The sequence below is a fragment of the Macaca thibetana genome, chromosome 2, assembly GCF_024542745.1.
Source record: "Macaca thibetana thibetana isolate TM-01 chromosome 2, ASM2454274v1, whole genome shotgun sequence".
Lineage (NCBI taxonomy): Eukaryota > Metazoa > Chordata > Mammalia > Primates > Cercopithecidae > Macaca > Macaca thibetana.
This window is the reverse complement of record NC_065579.1, coordinates 88299310-88312908: the sequence shown is the minus strand read 5'-3', so window position 1 is coordinate 88312908 and position 13599 is coordinate 88299310. Positions and strand designations below refer to the sequence as shown.

The 13599-nt window shown below is 46.3% G+C and overlaps 1 long non-coding RNA gene across 1 annotated transcript in view; it reads right to left on the bottom strand.

Annotated features, from left to right (window-relative positions):
* LOC126948439 (uncharacterized) overlaps positions 1 to 5046 on the bottom strand; it is a 44112-nt gene extending 39066 nt beyond the window's left edge. The window contains exon 1 of the long non-coding RNA XR_007723451.1: positions 4894 to 5046. This is a non-coding gene — a long non-coding RNA (uncharacterized LOC126948439). The remainder of the gene's footprint in view (positions 1 to 4893) is intronic.
* Between the last annotated feature and the right edge of the window lie 8553 nt (positions 5047 to 13599).

The following is a 13599-nucleotide window of genomic DNA, read 5'->3' as shown; positions in this document are numbered from 1 at the left end:
CAGCAAAAACTATAAGAAAAACAACAGTAGTTTTCAGCAAGAATCCTGGCACTCGGAGGACCATGATGACTGACATTTTGACTTCTTACCTTACCACCCCCCACCCCCCCCCACTCGCACAGTGGCCAATGGAGTTAAGTGACACCACCCTGTAGACACCCTTGTGCCAATTAAGTTGTCATAAAATGCTTGGAGATATTAAGAGATGTGTTTTGTGCCCAGTGGAAAAGAGTTTGAACCCTAATCATATTTGAGGTTCACACAGGCACAGGCAGCGATACTGCTCCAGTGGTGGGTAGAGGCCCAATGGAGGCCTGTAACACGTGTGGTGACTGTACCCCAAGAAAGAAATCACCACGCATGAGGAAGTGGGCCAGACTCAGCACCTCGAAGTGACAGTCAAGGACAGCAGAACAATCAAGGTGCCCTGGGAGGCTGCTCCTGAATCCTCCAAACTCCCCTCCCTCCTGGAAGGCAAAAATCTGAGGTTAAAGGGGCAGGAGGTGGGGGGAGCAATTATCTCATGAGGAATCCACTCAGCCACATTCCCTTGGAATACTACTTTACTTACCTTGTTTTCCTCATCTGAAAAATAGGGATGGGATGGCAATGCTAACAATCTCCTATGATCCATCCTCCTATGGTCCTATGGAGGACCGCATGTATGTTACGCTCCCATCACAATGCTGTCAGTTCAGGATATTCAGCACATGGTCTTGATGGTGATGATGAAGGAGAAAGAGGCATGCCTCACTGCAGAAGGCTGCAGAGTAAAACCCAGTGGGAGGTGGGAGAGGACCACCATTAGGAGCTCAAGCAATTCTGCTATGAAACACATACACCCACTTCCCCCTTAAAAAGCTAAACGGAACTAGGAAGACCGCGGGTCCCAGGAGTCTGGGGATAGGTGACAGAGTTCTAGGTAGTGGCGAAAGAGCGAGCATTGCCCTACAACCCAAGGACCAAGGATGAGGGTGAGCTGTCATCCCCACATGAGCAGCAGGCACCAAGGGCCAGGGTGACAGATGTTTGTCAGAGGTGCAGGAGGTGGCCAGAGACTGGTGGTCACAGATGACCAGCAAACAGCAGGGACAGAGGCCCAGGCAGGGGTTGGGAGACAGTGGCTGACGGAGCAAAGGATGGTGAAACTAGCAACTGAGAAGGCCCTCCATTAGTCCAGGGCACTGCTCTAATTTAAACGAACCCCCATCACTATTTCCACTCTCATCCCTGACCCCAGGGAGCCTGCAGAAGCACAGCAAGGGGAAAGGCTTTGGCCTTACCTTCTGGTGGTTGACAGCAATTGCCCCAGCACACTGCAGACACAGACAAGTAGCTTACCCAGAACCCACAAGTGTGTGGGGCTTAGGAGGCTTCCATGGGAGATTCCTGAGGCTGCTGGTACCACCACAGAACAATCTTTCTTCTCATGGACACAAATAATAGATTATGACCACGACTTTTTTTCCTTTTTTTTTTTTTTCTCTTTTTTAGACGGAGTCTTGCTCTGTCGCCCAGGCTGGAGTGCAGTGGCGTGATTCTCCTGCCTCAGTCTCCCAAGTAGCTAGGACTACAGGGATGTGCCAGCACATCCGGCTAATTTTTTGTATTTTTAGTAGAGATGGGGTTTCACCATGTTGGCCAAGATGGTCTCAAATTCCTGACCTCAAGTGACGGGAGGCCACCTTGGCCTCCCAGTGGTGGGATTACAGGCGTGAGCCACCGCGCCCAGCAGACCACAGTTTTTAAGCAAGGTATAGCAAAGTCACTGCACCCTCCCTGGCTGGTTGCTCTGAGGGAAAGTTCTGCACCAAGGAAGGGCCAGTCACAACCCTGCCCAGGCCTCTAAGGCCTGCCTGCCTCCTATCCTCCACCTGCATCACAGTCTCCAGGGAGCTTTTTAAAACTGTGGCTGCCCAGACCCCATCCCTGGAGATTCTGGTTTAGAAACAGAGCATCATTCTCTTGTAAAATCTCCCAGGCCAGAACCACTCCTCTACATCATCTGTACCTTGCAGATCTCACGAAAATCTACAGTGAAGCAGCTACAACTTGCTAGAGAGCGCTGTGGACTAGACAAGGCCCCATGAATCCTTCCTCAAGGGGACCTGGATGCTGGGCACTGAGTCTATGGACCCCTGGACAGCTGACCCCTCCCTTAAAGCTGAAATGGCCCCTCAAATCCATGTTCCACAAGTCCCTGCCTCTGAATCCTGGCTCAGTCACTTACTAACAGTGTGTCTTTGCACACCTTATCTAATCTCTCTAAGCCTCAGTCTCCTATAAAGTGGGAGTGACAGTACCTACCCCAGAGCATTATGAATGAAATTAAAAAAGCAAACTGGGGCAGGAGAATCGCTTGAACTCAGGAGGCAGATGTTGTGGTGAGCTGAGATCATCCCACTGAACAATCACAGGCTCATGCCTGTAATCTCAGCACTTTGGGAGGCTGAGGCAGGAGGCAGGAGGATCACTTGAGCCCAGGAGGTCAAGACCGCAGTGAGCCATGATCATACCACTGTACTCCAGCCTAGGTGACAAAACAAGGCCCTGTCTCTAAAAATAAATAAACAAACAAATAATAAAAATAAAGAAATTAAGAATTCATGTCACAGAATAAAGAGGTTTTACCCCACATACCCAGGCGGGTCATGCTCAGAGTAAATTTATGTTTATGTTTAAGAAGTACATTTTGTCAGGCATGGTTTCTCACACCTGTAATCTCACAGTTTGGAAGGCCAAGGCAGGAGGATCACTTGAGTCCAAGAGTTCAAGACCAGCCTGGGCAACATAGTGAGACCCATCTTTACAGAAAATTTAAAAAATAGCCAGGCATGGTGGCATGCACCTGTAGTCCCAGCTACTTGGCTGAGGTGGAAGGATCACTTGAGCCTGGTAGGTCGAGGCTGCAGTGAGCTGTAGTCGTGCCACTGCAGTCCAGCCTGGAAGACAAAGTGAGATCCTGGCCCCTCCACCAAAAAAAAAAAAAAAAAAAAAAAAAAAAAGAAGCATATTTTGGTAGCTCCTGATAGGATCCAGTGGAAAACACAGAGCACCTCTATAGGTTATTCCTGTCACACACTTGAACCAGAATGCAATCAAGACTATATTTAACTTTCAGTTTACAGGAAACATGGGGGATGAAGGAACAAATTAAATGACACTGTGAGTAGGGAACAAATATATCTAAGCAGTAGATCATTCTCTAGAGACAAATTAGTCAGTTTCTCCAACAAATCAAAGGCATGAAATAAAGAGAGGGAGAAACTATAACAGAATGAAAGGATTTGAGAACCATCATGGGAACAAAAGATGCAGTTTGACAGCCAAAGGCACTTAAAGAAAAATTCCAAAATTAAACACAGAATTACCATATGATCCAGCAATTCCACTTCTAGATATCTATCCAAAGAATCGAAAGCAGGGACTCAAATAGATACTTGTACACTAATGTTCAAAGCAGCATTATTCACAATAGCCAAAAGGCGGAAACAACCCAAATGTTCCTCGACAGATGAATCGAGAAATAAAATGTGGACCATACCGTCAGCCCTCTCCATATCCACGATTTCCCACCCAGGGATGAAAGCAACCACAGATCAAAAATATTTGAAGACAGCCGGGTGCAGTGGCTCACACCTGTAATCCCAGCACCTTGGGGGGCCGTGGTGGGCAGATGAGTTGAGGTCGGGAGTACAAGACCAGCCTGGCTAACATAGTGAAACCCTCTCTCTACTAAAACTACAAAAATTAGCCCGGCGTGGTAGCACATGCCTGTAATAACAGCTACTCAAGAGACTGAGACGGGAGAATAGCTCGAAGCCCACAGCTTGAAGCTGGGAGGCAGAGCCGAGACTGCACCATTGTACTCCAGCCTTGGCGACAGAATGAGACTAAACTAAAAAAAATGTATATATACTTGAAGAAAAATAAAATGAAAAAGTAACAATATAACCATAAATAAATAGTGATACAAAATAATAATTTTCATAGTTTTACAATGTATTCGGTATTATAAGTAATCTAGAGAAGATTTAAAGTATATGGAGGATATGTGTAGGTTATATGCAAATACTGCAACATTTTATATCAGAGACTTGAACATCCTTGGATTTTGACATCTACGAGGATCCTGGAACCAATCCCTCATAGACATCAAAGAATGACTGTACATATAATGGGAGATTATTTAGCCTTAAAAAGAAATGAGATTCTGATGCATACTACTACATGAATGACGCTTGAAAATATTATGCTAAGTGAAATAAATTCAACACAAATGACAAATACTGTATGATTCTACTTGTATAAGATGTATAGGATAGAGAATAAGCAAATGTGTAGAGACAGAAAGTAGAATCATGGTTATAGAGGTTACCAGGGGCTGGAGGAGGTAGGGTGAGAAGTTATTGTTTAATGGGTACAGAATTTCTGTTTGGATCTCGGCTCACTGCAACCTCCACCTCCCAGGTTCAAGCAATTCTCTGCCTCAGCCTCCCGAGTAGCTGGGATTACAGGCACCCACCACCACGCCTGGCTAATTTTTGTATTTTTAGTAGAGATGGAGTTTCACCATCTTGGCCATGCTAGTCTTGAACTCCTGACCTCATGATCCACCCGCCTCGGTCTCCCAAAGTGCTGGGATTACAGGCATGAGCCACCGCACCCAGCCTTAAAATGTAAATTTTATGTTGTATATATTTTACCACGAAAGATAAATTCCACTTAATCCATATCTTGAAAAATATTAAGGGAGACCTATAAACACAGCCCAGAATGTTAGAATCTCTTTGCTCTCATTCCACTCCCCATCACCCACACATGCCTCCGAAGACTTCTCCTCCACACCTACCCACCCCCTCCAGCCCTACAGCCCTCACCCCTGTACCCCACCTCTCTTCTCTCACTCTTAATCAGGTAGATTGACAGCCTCATTCCCAGCAAGAAAGAATGTTTCCTTTCTCAGGTGGGAAAGGAGGGAAGAGGCTGGCTCCAGAAGATTCCCTTTGACAGGATGCCACAGATAGAAAGGCTGTGGTCATGCCCACAGTAATAATTATTGTTGCATCACATAATAGAAGCCGGAGCACTGTGTCCCCTCCACCCGAGAATGGCCTCACCCTTTCACAGGCATGGGGAGCATTTCTCCCCTCCCTAATGGTTCTCACACCCATTGTCAGATTCAATTACAGTGACGGCATTCAGTGCCAACTATACGCCAAGCATGTACATACGTTTTCTGTGGTCCTTGTGACGATCATGCAGGTAACCATCATTAAGGCCATGTTGCAGCAAACTGAGGCTCAGGCATGGCAAATGACTTGCGAAAGTCACACAGCTAACACGTGTCATTCTCAGTTCATACCACTCTACTAAACTGCTGTCAGTTCAAGGCTGGCCATATTTCCGGGAAGTCATCACAAAACTGAGGTGATGGTGGTCAAGAACCAAGTCACTAGTAAAGCACATTTCCCTACCTCCCTTCTTCTCACAAAACGTCAGTCTACAGAGCCCACATCTACTCAACTGAGTCCTCTTGGCAACCAAAATGAATACACACATTGCAAACTATTAAGGTAACCACAGCTATGTGGACAGAGGGCGTCCAGCCTTGCAGCAGCTTTGGACTGATCCTCAGGGGCGGCCCCTCCTCCCTGGGAGTCGCATCTCAGACTCCTTCTGGCTGTTGCCACCTCTTGGAAAGTGAACAGGGAGCTGCAGCTGGAGCTGGGAGCTGCTCCCAACTGCAGTTCATTTGGGGTGTCCAAACTCACTTCTCACCAAGGCACAGTCGCGAAGTATCTGCTTTGCCATCAGCTGGATGGGGCTCAGGCTGGGGAGTTTCAGCGTCACCTCAGCCTCTGGGTCTTCATCCAGATGTGCAAAGAGAGCAGCCACCTGGCATTGTTTCTCTCTTTTTTTTTTTTTTTTTTTCTGAGAAGGAGTCTCACCCTGTCACCCCAGAGCACAGTGGTGCAATCTCAGCTCACTGCAACCTCTGCCTCCTGGTTTCAAGCTATTCTCCTGCTTCAACCTCCCAAGTAGCTGGGATTATAGGCACCTGCCACCACACCCCACTAATTTTTGTATTTTCAGTAGAGACAGGGTCATGTTGGCCAGGCTGGTCTTGAACTCCTGACCTCAAGTGATCCGCCCTCCTCAGACTCCCAAAGTGCTGGGATTATAGGATTGAGCCACTGTGCCCGGCCTAGCATCGTTTCTCTTAAAATTCTGACAATCTATGGCAAAACTTATGTGTGCGGTAATAGAGTCAAGCACGGAAAAGAGATATAAAACTATAAACACAAGGCAAACTCAACAAAACACACAGAAAGAAGAACTCCAAAAAAAACCTCTATATTCTTCACAAAGAATTTTTCCTAGTTTGTTTTGTTGTTTGATTTTTTTAACCAAAATTTTTTACTTCAAGGAAACATTTTTATAATTAAAAAGCATGATTCACTAAAAATACCATCTGAAATTTTGAAATAAATCATGGCATCATAATGTTCAGGATAAAAAGATGGGAAAAAAATCAAAGGTAAATTAGGCTCATTCTGAATTGCAGTTCTAATTTTATTAAGTAATTAAATTTTCTTCAGTTTATACTTTTCTGTTTTCTGAAACTTTTCCAATGGAGAATTGTTACATCTATAATCAGTCAAAAATGAAGAGCTATAATTTTTTATTTCAGCCATGTCAGGAAGTCTCTTCATTCACCTATTCGTGGAGGAGAGGAGGGGAAAAAAAAAAAAAAAAACCCTTCTTTTGAAGGTCTTCCTTGGTGCCATTTCCAGTGGTACCTTGGCTGGAACCTATGAGAAAAAAAAGTTCCTTCATAATGATGTCAGCCTTGCTTAAAAAAAAAAAAGAAAGTCTCTAAAAACTCATGAAAAACACAGTTGATGTGAATCATATGTCTGAGTGGCAGAGTTCCCACTAAGCTGGGTGAGCACACAGATGTTCAGGACAGAAATTCCTCCCCGCACAGCGACTATTCCTCTGTGGAGCTGTTGAAGGTAAACAGCCCAGCCGCTGTACATGTTCCTGCTGGCTGTGATGTCCCCATACCCCTACCTCCTTACCCTTCAGTTATCCATCCCTTTCTCTAACCCTCCCTCTCATCAAAAACCCATCCACCACGTGCACGGTGGCTCATGCTTGTAATCCCAGCACTTTAGGAGGCCCACACGGGTGGACTGCCTGAGCTCAGGAGTTTGCCCAGCCTGGGCAAGACGGTGAAACTTCATCTCTACTAAAATACACAAAGTTAGCCAGGCATGGCGGCGGGCGCCTGTAGTCCCAGCTACTCGGGAGGCTGAGGCAGAATTGCTTGAACCCCAGAAGCAGAGGTTGCAGTGAGCCAAGATCACGCCACTGCACTCCAGCCTCGGTGATGGAGTGAGACTCGGTCTCCAAAAAAAAAAAAAAAAAAAAAAAAAAAAAGCAATGGGGGCCAGGCACAGCGGCTCACACCTGTGAGCCCCAGCACTTTGGAAGGCTAAGGCAGGCAGATCACCTGAGGTCAGGAGTTTGAGACCAGCCTGGACAACATGGCAAAACCCCATCTCTACTTAAAACATACGAAAGTTAGCTGGGTGTGGTGGCATGCACCTGTAATCCCACCTACTCGGGAGGCAGAGGCAGGAGAATTGCTTGAACCCGGGAGGCGGAGGTAGCAGTGAGCCAAGATCGTGCCACTACACTCCAGCCTAGGAGACAGAGCCAGACTCTGTCTCAAAAAAAAAAAAAAAAAAAAAAGCAGTGGGATCTGACAATAATCATTCACGTTTGTTGACTGATAGATTATACTTTAACAGATGACCTAATATCTTAACTAGTCATTAGCATTTTAAAACTCTCATCTTCCAGTTTGAGAAGAAAAACTTCTACTGAAGGAATTTCAAGCATCAGCCAGCAGGTGCAGTAATGTTTTTGCCAAAGGGATGGGTGGTGGGATCCTGAAAGTATTATAAATCTGGTTTAGACGTCCTCAGACCTGGGTTGGCGGGTATCAGAAGGAAGGGTGTTGGGCCTCTCCACAGGTGAGCCCCTACTCCCCTGGGAGGAAAAATGGGCTGGGCTGGTTCCAGCTGCTGGAGCTACTGGGGGAGAATGAGGCATCTTTTGTCCTCCAGTATCTGGAGCCTCCCCTTCCAAGATGGTCCACTGGGTATCTCCCCTCACCACCACCTTTCCTTTATTCCCCTTCTTTATTTTATTTTATTTTATTTTATTTTATTTTATTTATTTTTTGAGACTGAGTCTTGCTCTGTTGCCCAGGCTGGAATGCGGTGATATGATCTCGGCTCACTGCAACGTCCACCTCCCAGGTTCAAGCGATTCTTCTGCCTCAGCCTCCCGAGTAGCTGGGACTACAGGTGCATGCCACCATGCCCAGCTAATTTTCTTATTTTTAGTAGAGACAGGGTTTCACCATGTTGGCCAGGTTGGTCTTGAACTCCTGACCTCATGATCCACCTGCCTCACCCTCCCAAAGTGCTGGGATTACAGGTGTGAGCCACAGCGCCCAGCTGTTCCCCTTCTTTCACATTCACCCCTTGCCTCAGAGCTTCCAGGAGCTTCTTTGTGTTTGCTGGCCCAGTGCTTCTTTAGGTGGCATTCAGTGAGATTTTCACACTCCAGCCTCCCTTGTCTGCCAACTGGGAAACCAATTTATGCTTCATGTGGCATTTTGGCCTCTCATATTTCTGACCACAAAATATGTGCTTAAATTGCAACTCTTCCTAAGTGGAGATTTTAGGATAGGGTCCCTTCCTAGTCCTGAGTAGATACCCCTCCCTTCTTCTCCTTTTCCAGACTGGCAAATGCCTGGGTGGGTTGCATCTTGTAAGCAAACTCGTGCAAGCATAACTGACCCATGAATGGATGTGACCTCATTCTACCAGGTAGTAGCTATTGCTTTAATGCTCACTCTGGTCATATTTCATCTTTACATAGTATACCATTTAAATGTTAGAGGAAACACTATGTCCTTTGAGATTTAAATATAATTGAATCAGGACTTTATCCTCTATTTTTGTAGAGGTCCAGTTCTCACCCCAATATCCAGGATCTTCTCCTACTGTGATATTTACCAACCTACTGATTTCACATGAATCTCACCATTACGGCAGGTCTCTTCCCTTCATTTCTCCTGACAAGGAGCTTAGTCACGTTCATGAATTTTTAAAAAGTATTATATATCCCCATGGCTTTAGTTCCATGTCACCTCACTGGGGCATTCTCTGACTACCCCTTTTAAAATTTCAACCAGAAAAAAACAAAGACAAAAATAAATAAATAAATAAATAAATAAATTTTATATATATATATATTTTGTTTGTTTGTTTGCTTTGTTTTGTTTTGTTTTGAGACGGAGTCTCACCCTGTCACCCTGGCTGGAGTTCAGTGCTGTGATCTCTGCTTACTGCAACCTCCACCTCCTGGGTTCAATCAATTCTCCTGCCTCACCCTCTTAAGTAGCTGGGATTACAGGTGTGTACCACCATACCCAGCTAATTTTTGTACTTCTAGTAAGATGAGGTTTCACCATGTTGGCCAGGCTGGTCTCGAACTCCTGACCTCAAGTGATCCGCCTATCTCAGCCTCCCAAAGTGCTGGGATTACAGGCGCGAGCCTCCAAGCCCAATTAAAAAGACAATTTAAAAAAACAAAAAATAAAACAAACAAAATGCAAATAAAATAAAATTGCAATCAGATCTTCTCCCTCTGGAATTCCCAGTTCTCCTCCTGCTCTATTTTTTCCATAGCACTATCTTCTTCTCGCACACTATATAACTGACTTGTTCATTATATTTATTAACTATCTTCCCCATTAGACTATAAACTCCACATGAGCGGGGATTTTTGTTGGTTTAATTCACCGCCGAACCCCCAGTGCTTAAGACAGTACCTGACAGGCCAGGCGTGGTGGTTCACCCTGTAATCCCAGCACTTTCAGAGGCTGAGGCGGGTGGATCACCCGAGGTCGGGAGTTCAAGACCAGCCTGACCAACATCGAGAAACCCCGTCTCTACTGAAAATACAAAATTAGCCAGACATGGTGGCACATTGCCTGTAATCCCAGCTACTTTGGGAGGCTGAGGCAGGAGAATCACTTGTACCCAGGAGGCAGAGGTTATGGTGAGCTGAGATCGTGCCACTGCACTCCAGCCTGGGAAACAAGAGCGAAACTCCGTCTCAAAAAAGAAAAAAGACACTACCTGACAAAAGATGCTCAATAAATATTAGTTGAGTGAATACACTTATATGAAGCTTTGTAGTATGGCAGATTTTGCCAAAAATGTCAGGTGATAGGCTGCCCACATCCTTGTTACTCGTAATATGTTCCTGCACCAACAGCAGCAGCATCACCTGGCAGCTTGTCAGCAAGGCAGCATCCCAGGCCTCGCCCCAGACCTTCTGATCAACATTTCTGATCTGCATTTCAACAAGACTCCCAGATGATTCACATGCACATGAATGCTTGAAAAGCACTGGTCTAGACCACGTGTGCAGTGGCTCACGCCTGAATCCCAGCATTTTTAGGAGGCTGAGGTGGGAGGATCACTTGAGGCTAGGAATTCAAGACCAGCCTGGGCAACATAGTGAGACTTCCCATCTCTATTTCAAAAATAAAAATAATACAAAGAAAAAGAAAAACACTGATCTATATCACAACAATGCAAACAACTTAAACTTGGATCTTAGATATGCCTGTTCTTAAAAGGTTTTTTTCTTATATGCAAGAAATTGGTAACATTGCACTCCAGCCTGGGCAAGAAGAGCGAAACTCCGTCTCAAAAAAAAAAAAAAAAAGAATACGTCCCTACTGCTACCCTATAGAAGGCAGAAAAGACCACAAAAGGTTCAGGTTTTAAAGGACAAATTCTTGTTTGTTTGTTTTCCTTTCTTTTTTTTCCTTCCTAAAGGACAAGTCCTTTCCTTTTTTTATATTAGTGTTGGGGAGAATGCCCCTGGCTTCCCTCCTTCTTCCCCACCTTCCCTCAGAGTGGGGACTGGTCAGGGACCCAGGCCACCATGTTAAAAGCTGCCGGGCCACCAGGAAGACAGGCAACACCAGCCAGCTTTGCCTGTGATCTCCAGGGTGTTCTTACCATGAGTGTGGAAGGTCACAGCCATGGCCACCTGCTCAGTCTCACAGGCCTCTTGGCCAGGCAGGCTCATGAGACCCGCCAGCTGCTGGGCTGGAAGCACATGTACTTGATGGAGATGTCTTCCCAGGACCTCAACAGCAGCCTTTTTGCCCCTGCATGGAGAAGTATCCAGTTCGATGCCTGTCAGGCAGCATCCCTTACACTGACATCGGCTGCCTCTATCTGTGCCCTCGGCTTGTCCCACTGCACAAATGAGAGAGTGAGGAGTCTCTGTCCCCACAGTAGGCCTGGCACCTCAGTGGAGCATGGTGAACTCCAAAAGCGGAGGCTGCAAAAGAGGCTGAGCCAGCCCAGCCAAGGCAGGTGGACAAGAAAAAACTGTGAATGACTCCTCCCAAGGAACGGCGGGAGTCCTGGCCAATCTCTGCTGCTCAACACCCATCAGCTGAGAAGCATGGATTCCCCTGAGGGAGCTCTAGGCAATTTGCAGAAAATTTGCCCAATTCTCTAAGCTAGGGAAGATTTTTTTCAAACTTTTTGTTTTTGTACCTCCCTGGCTGTTCTCAATGCAAAAGGTCAGATTTCCCTTAAATGTACTCCATAGCTTTCCTTATTTGTACAGAAAGAAGTGCACTCCTGCTCCTGAAGCTATCGCACGAATACCCTGTGTTGGGACATCACAGCCCTTCCCAGGTGAGGATCAAGGCACTGCAGAAGGCAATGTAGGGGTAGAAACGGGCGTGGGAGTGGGAGTGGGAGTGGGGCCAAAGCTGAGTAATGAAGTTTTCACTAACTAAAACTTAGAAAAATACTGAGTGATTTTTTTTTTTTTTTTTTGAGACGGAGTCTCGCTCTGTCGCCCAGGCTGGAGTGCAGTGGCGCGATCTGGGCTCACTGCAAGCTCCGCCCCCTGGGTTCAGGCCGTTCTCCTGCCTCAGCCTCCTGAGTAGCTGGGACTACAGGCGCCCGCCACCACGCCCGGCTAATTTTTTGTATTTTTAGTAGAGACAGGGTTTCACTGTGTTAGCCAGGATGGTCTCGATCTCCTGACCTCGTGATCCACCCGCCTCGGCCTCCCAAAGTGCTGGGATTACAGGCGTGAGCCACCGCGCCTGGCCTTTTTTTTGTTTTTAAGATGGAGTCTTGCTCTGTCCCCCAGGCTGGAGTGCAATCGCGCGATCTTGGCTCACTGCAACTTCTGCCTCCAGTGTTCAAATGATTCTGCTGCCCCAGCTTCCTGAGTAGCTGGGATTACAGGCACGGACCACCACACCTGGCTAATTTTTGTATTTTTAGTAGAGATGGGGTTTCACCATGATGGCCAGGCCGGTATCGAACTCCTGACCTCAGGTGATCCATCTGCCTCAGCCCTGCAAAGTGCTAGGATTACAGGTGTGAACCACCGCACCCAGCCATCAGTAATCTTTTTTCAAGAGTGATTGGCTATCCAGGAGTTGGAATAACAGGTGGATTTTTCTTTCTTTCTCACATATTTGTATATTACCATAATTGTTAACGACGATTTACTTTTACGATGAGCAAAAATAATTCCGGCAGGTCCCTTTGTACGTGAAAACGTATCAAAGTCAAACAATGTTGTAAGCTCCATTCTCAGAGCAGCACAGTCATTCCACAGTCTCTAATAAGTCCTCCCCTTTTGTCATCCCTAACAATGTATTTCCAGCATTCCATAATATCCTCTATGTAGGCGTTCTGTACACACAGGCTTTTTTCGTCACACATCATCTATGACTACCTAATATTTGACAAGCAAAACTGTGTCTCTTTCAGCATGCCCAGAGAAATCCTTCTTTGCCTTAATTTTATTACATGATAAGACCTCTCCTTTCTGCCACTTTTGTTGTGTCAGAAGTGTTGCCAAAAAAAGGGATCCTCATCCAGACTGCAAGAGAGGGTTATTGGATCTTGCACATAAAGGAATTCAAGGCAAATCGCAGAGTGCGGTGAGAAGAGATCGTTCATTGAAAGCTACTGTTTCAGTGTAGAGTGTCTTCAGAAAGCAAGAGGAGGAACGCCTCTTCTAAGGTTTTTTTGTTTGTTTGTTTTGTTTTTGTTTTGTTTTGTTTTGTTTTGTTTTTTTTTGAGGCGGAGTCTCGCTCTGTCGCCCAGGCTGGAGTGCAGTGGCGTGATCTCGGCTCACTGCAAGCTCCGCCTCCCGGGTTCCCGCCATTCTCCTGCCTCAGCCTCCCGAGTAGCTGGGACTACAGGCGCCGCCACCACGCCCGGCTAATTTTTTTGTATTTTTAGTGGAGACGGGGTTTCATTGTGTTAGCCAGGATGGTCTCGATCTCCTGACCTCGTGATCCGCCCGTCTCGGCCTCCCAAAGTGCTGGGATTACAGGCTTGAGCCACCGCGCCCGGCCTGTTTTGTTTTTTTGACGAAGTTTCGCTCTTGTCACCCAGGCTGGAGGGCAATGGCCAGAGTCATGGCTCACTGCAACCTCCGCCTCTCAAGTTC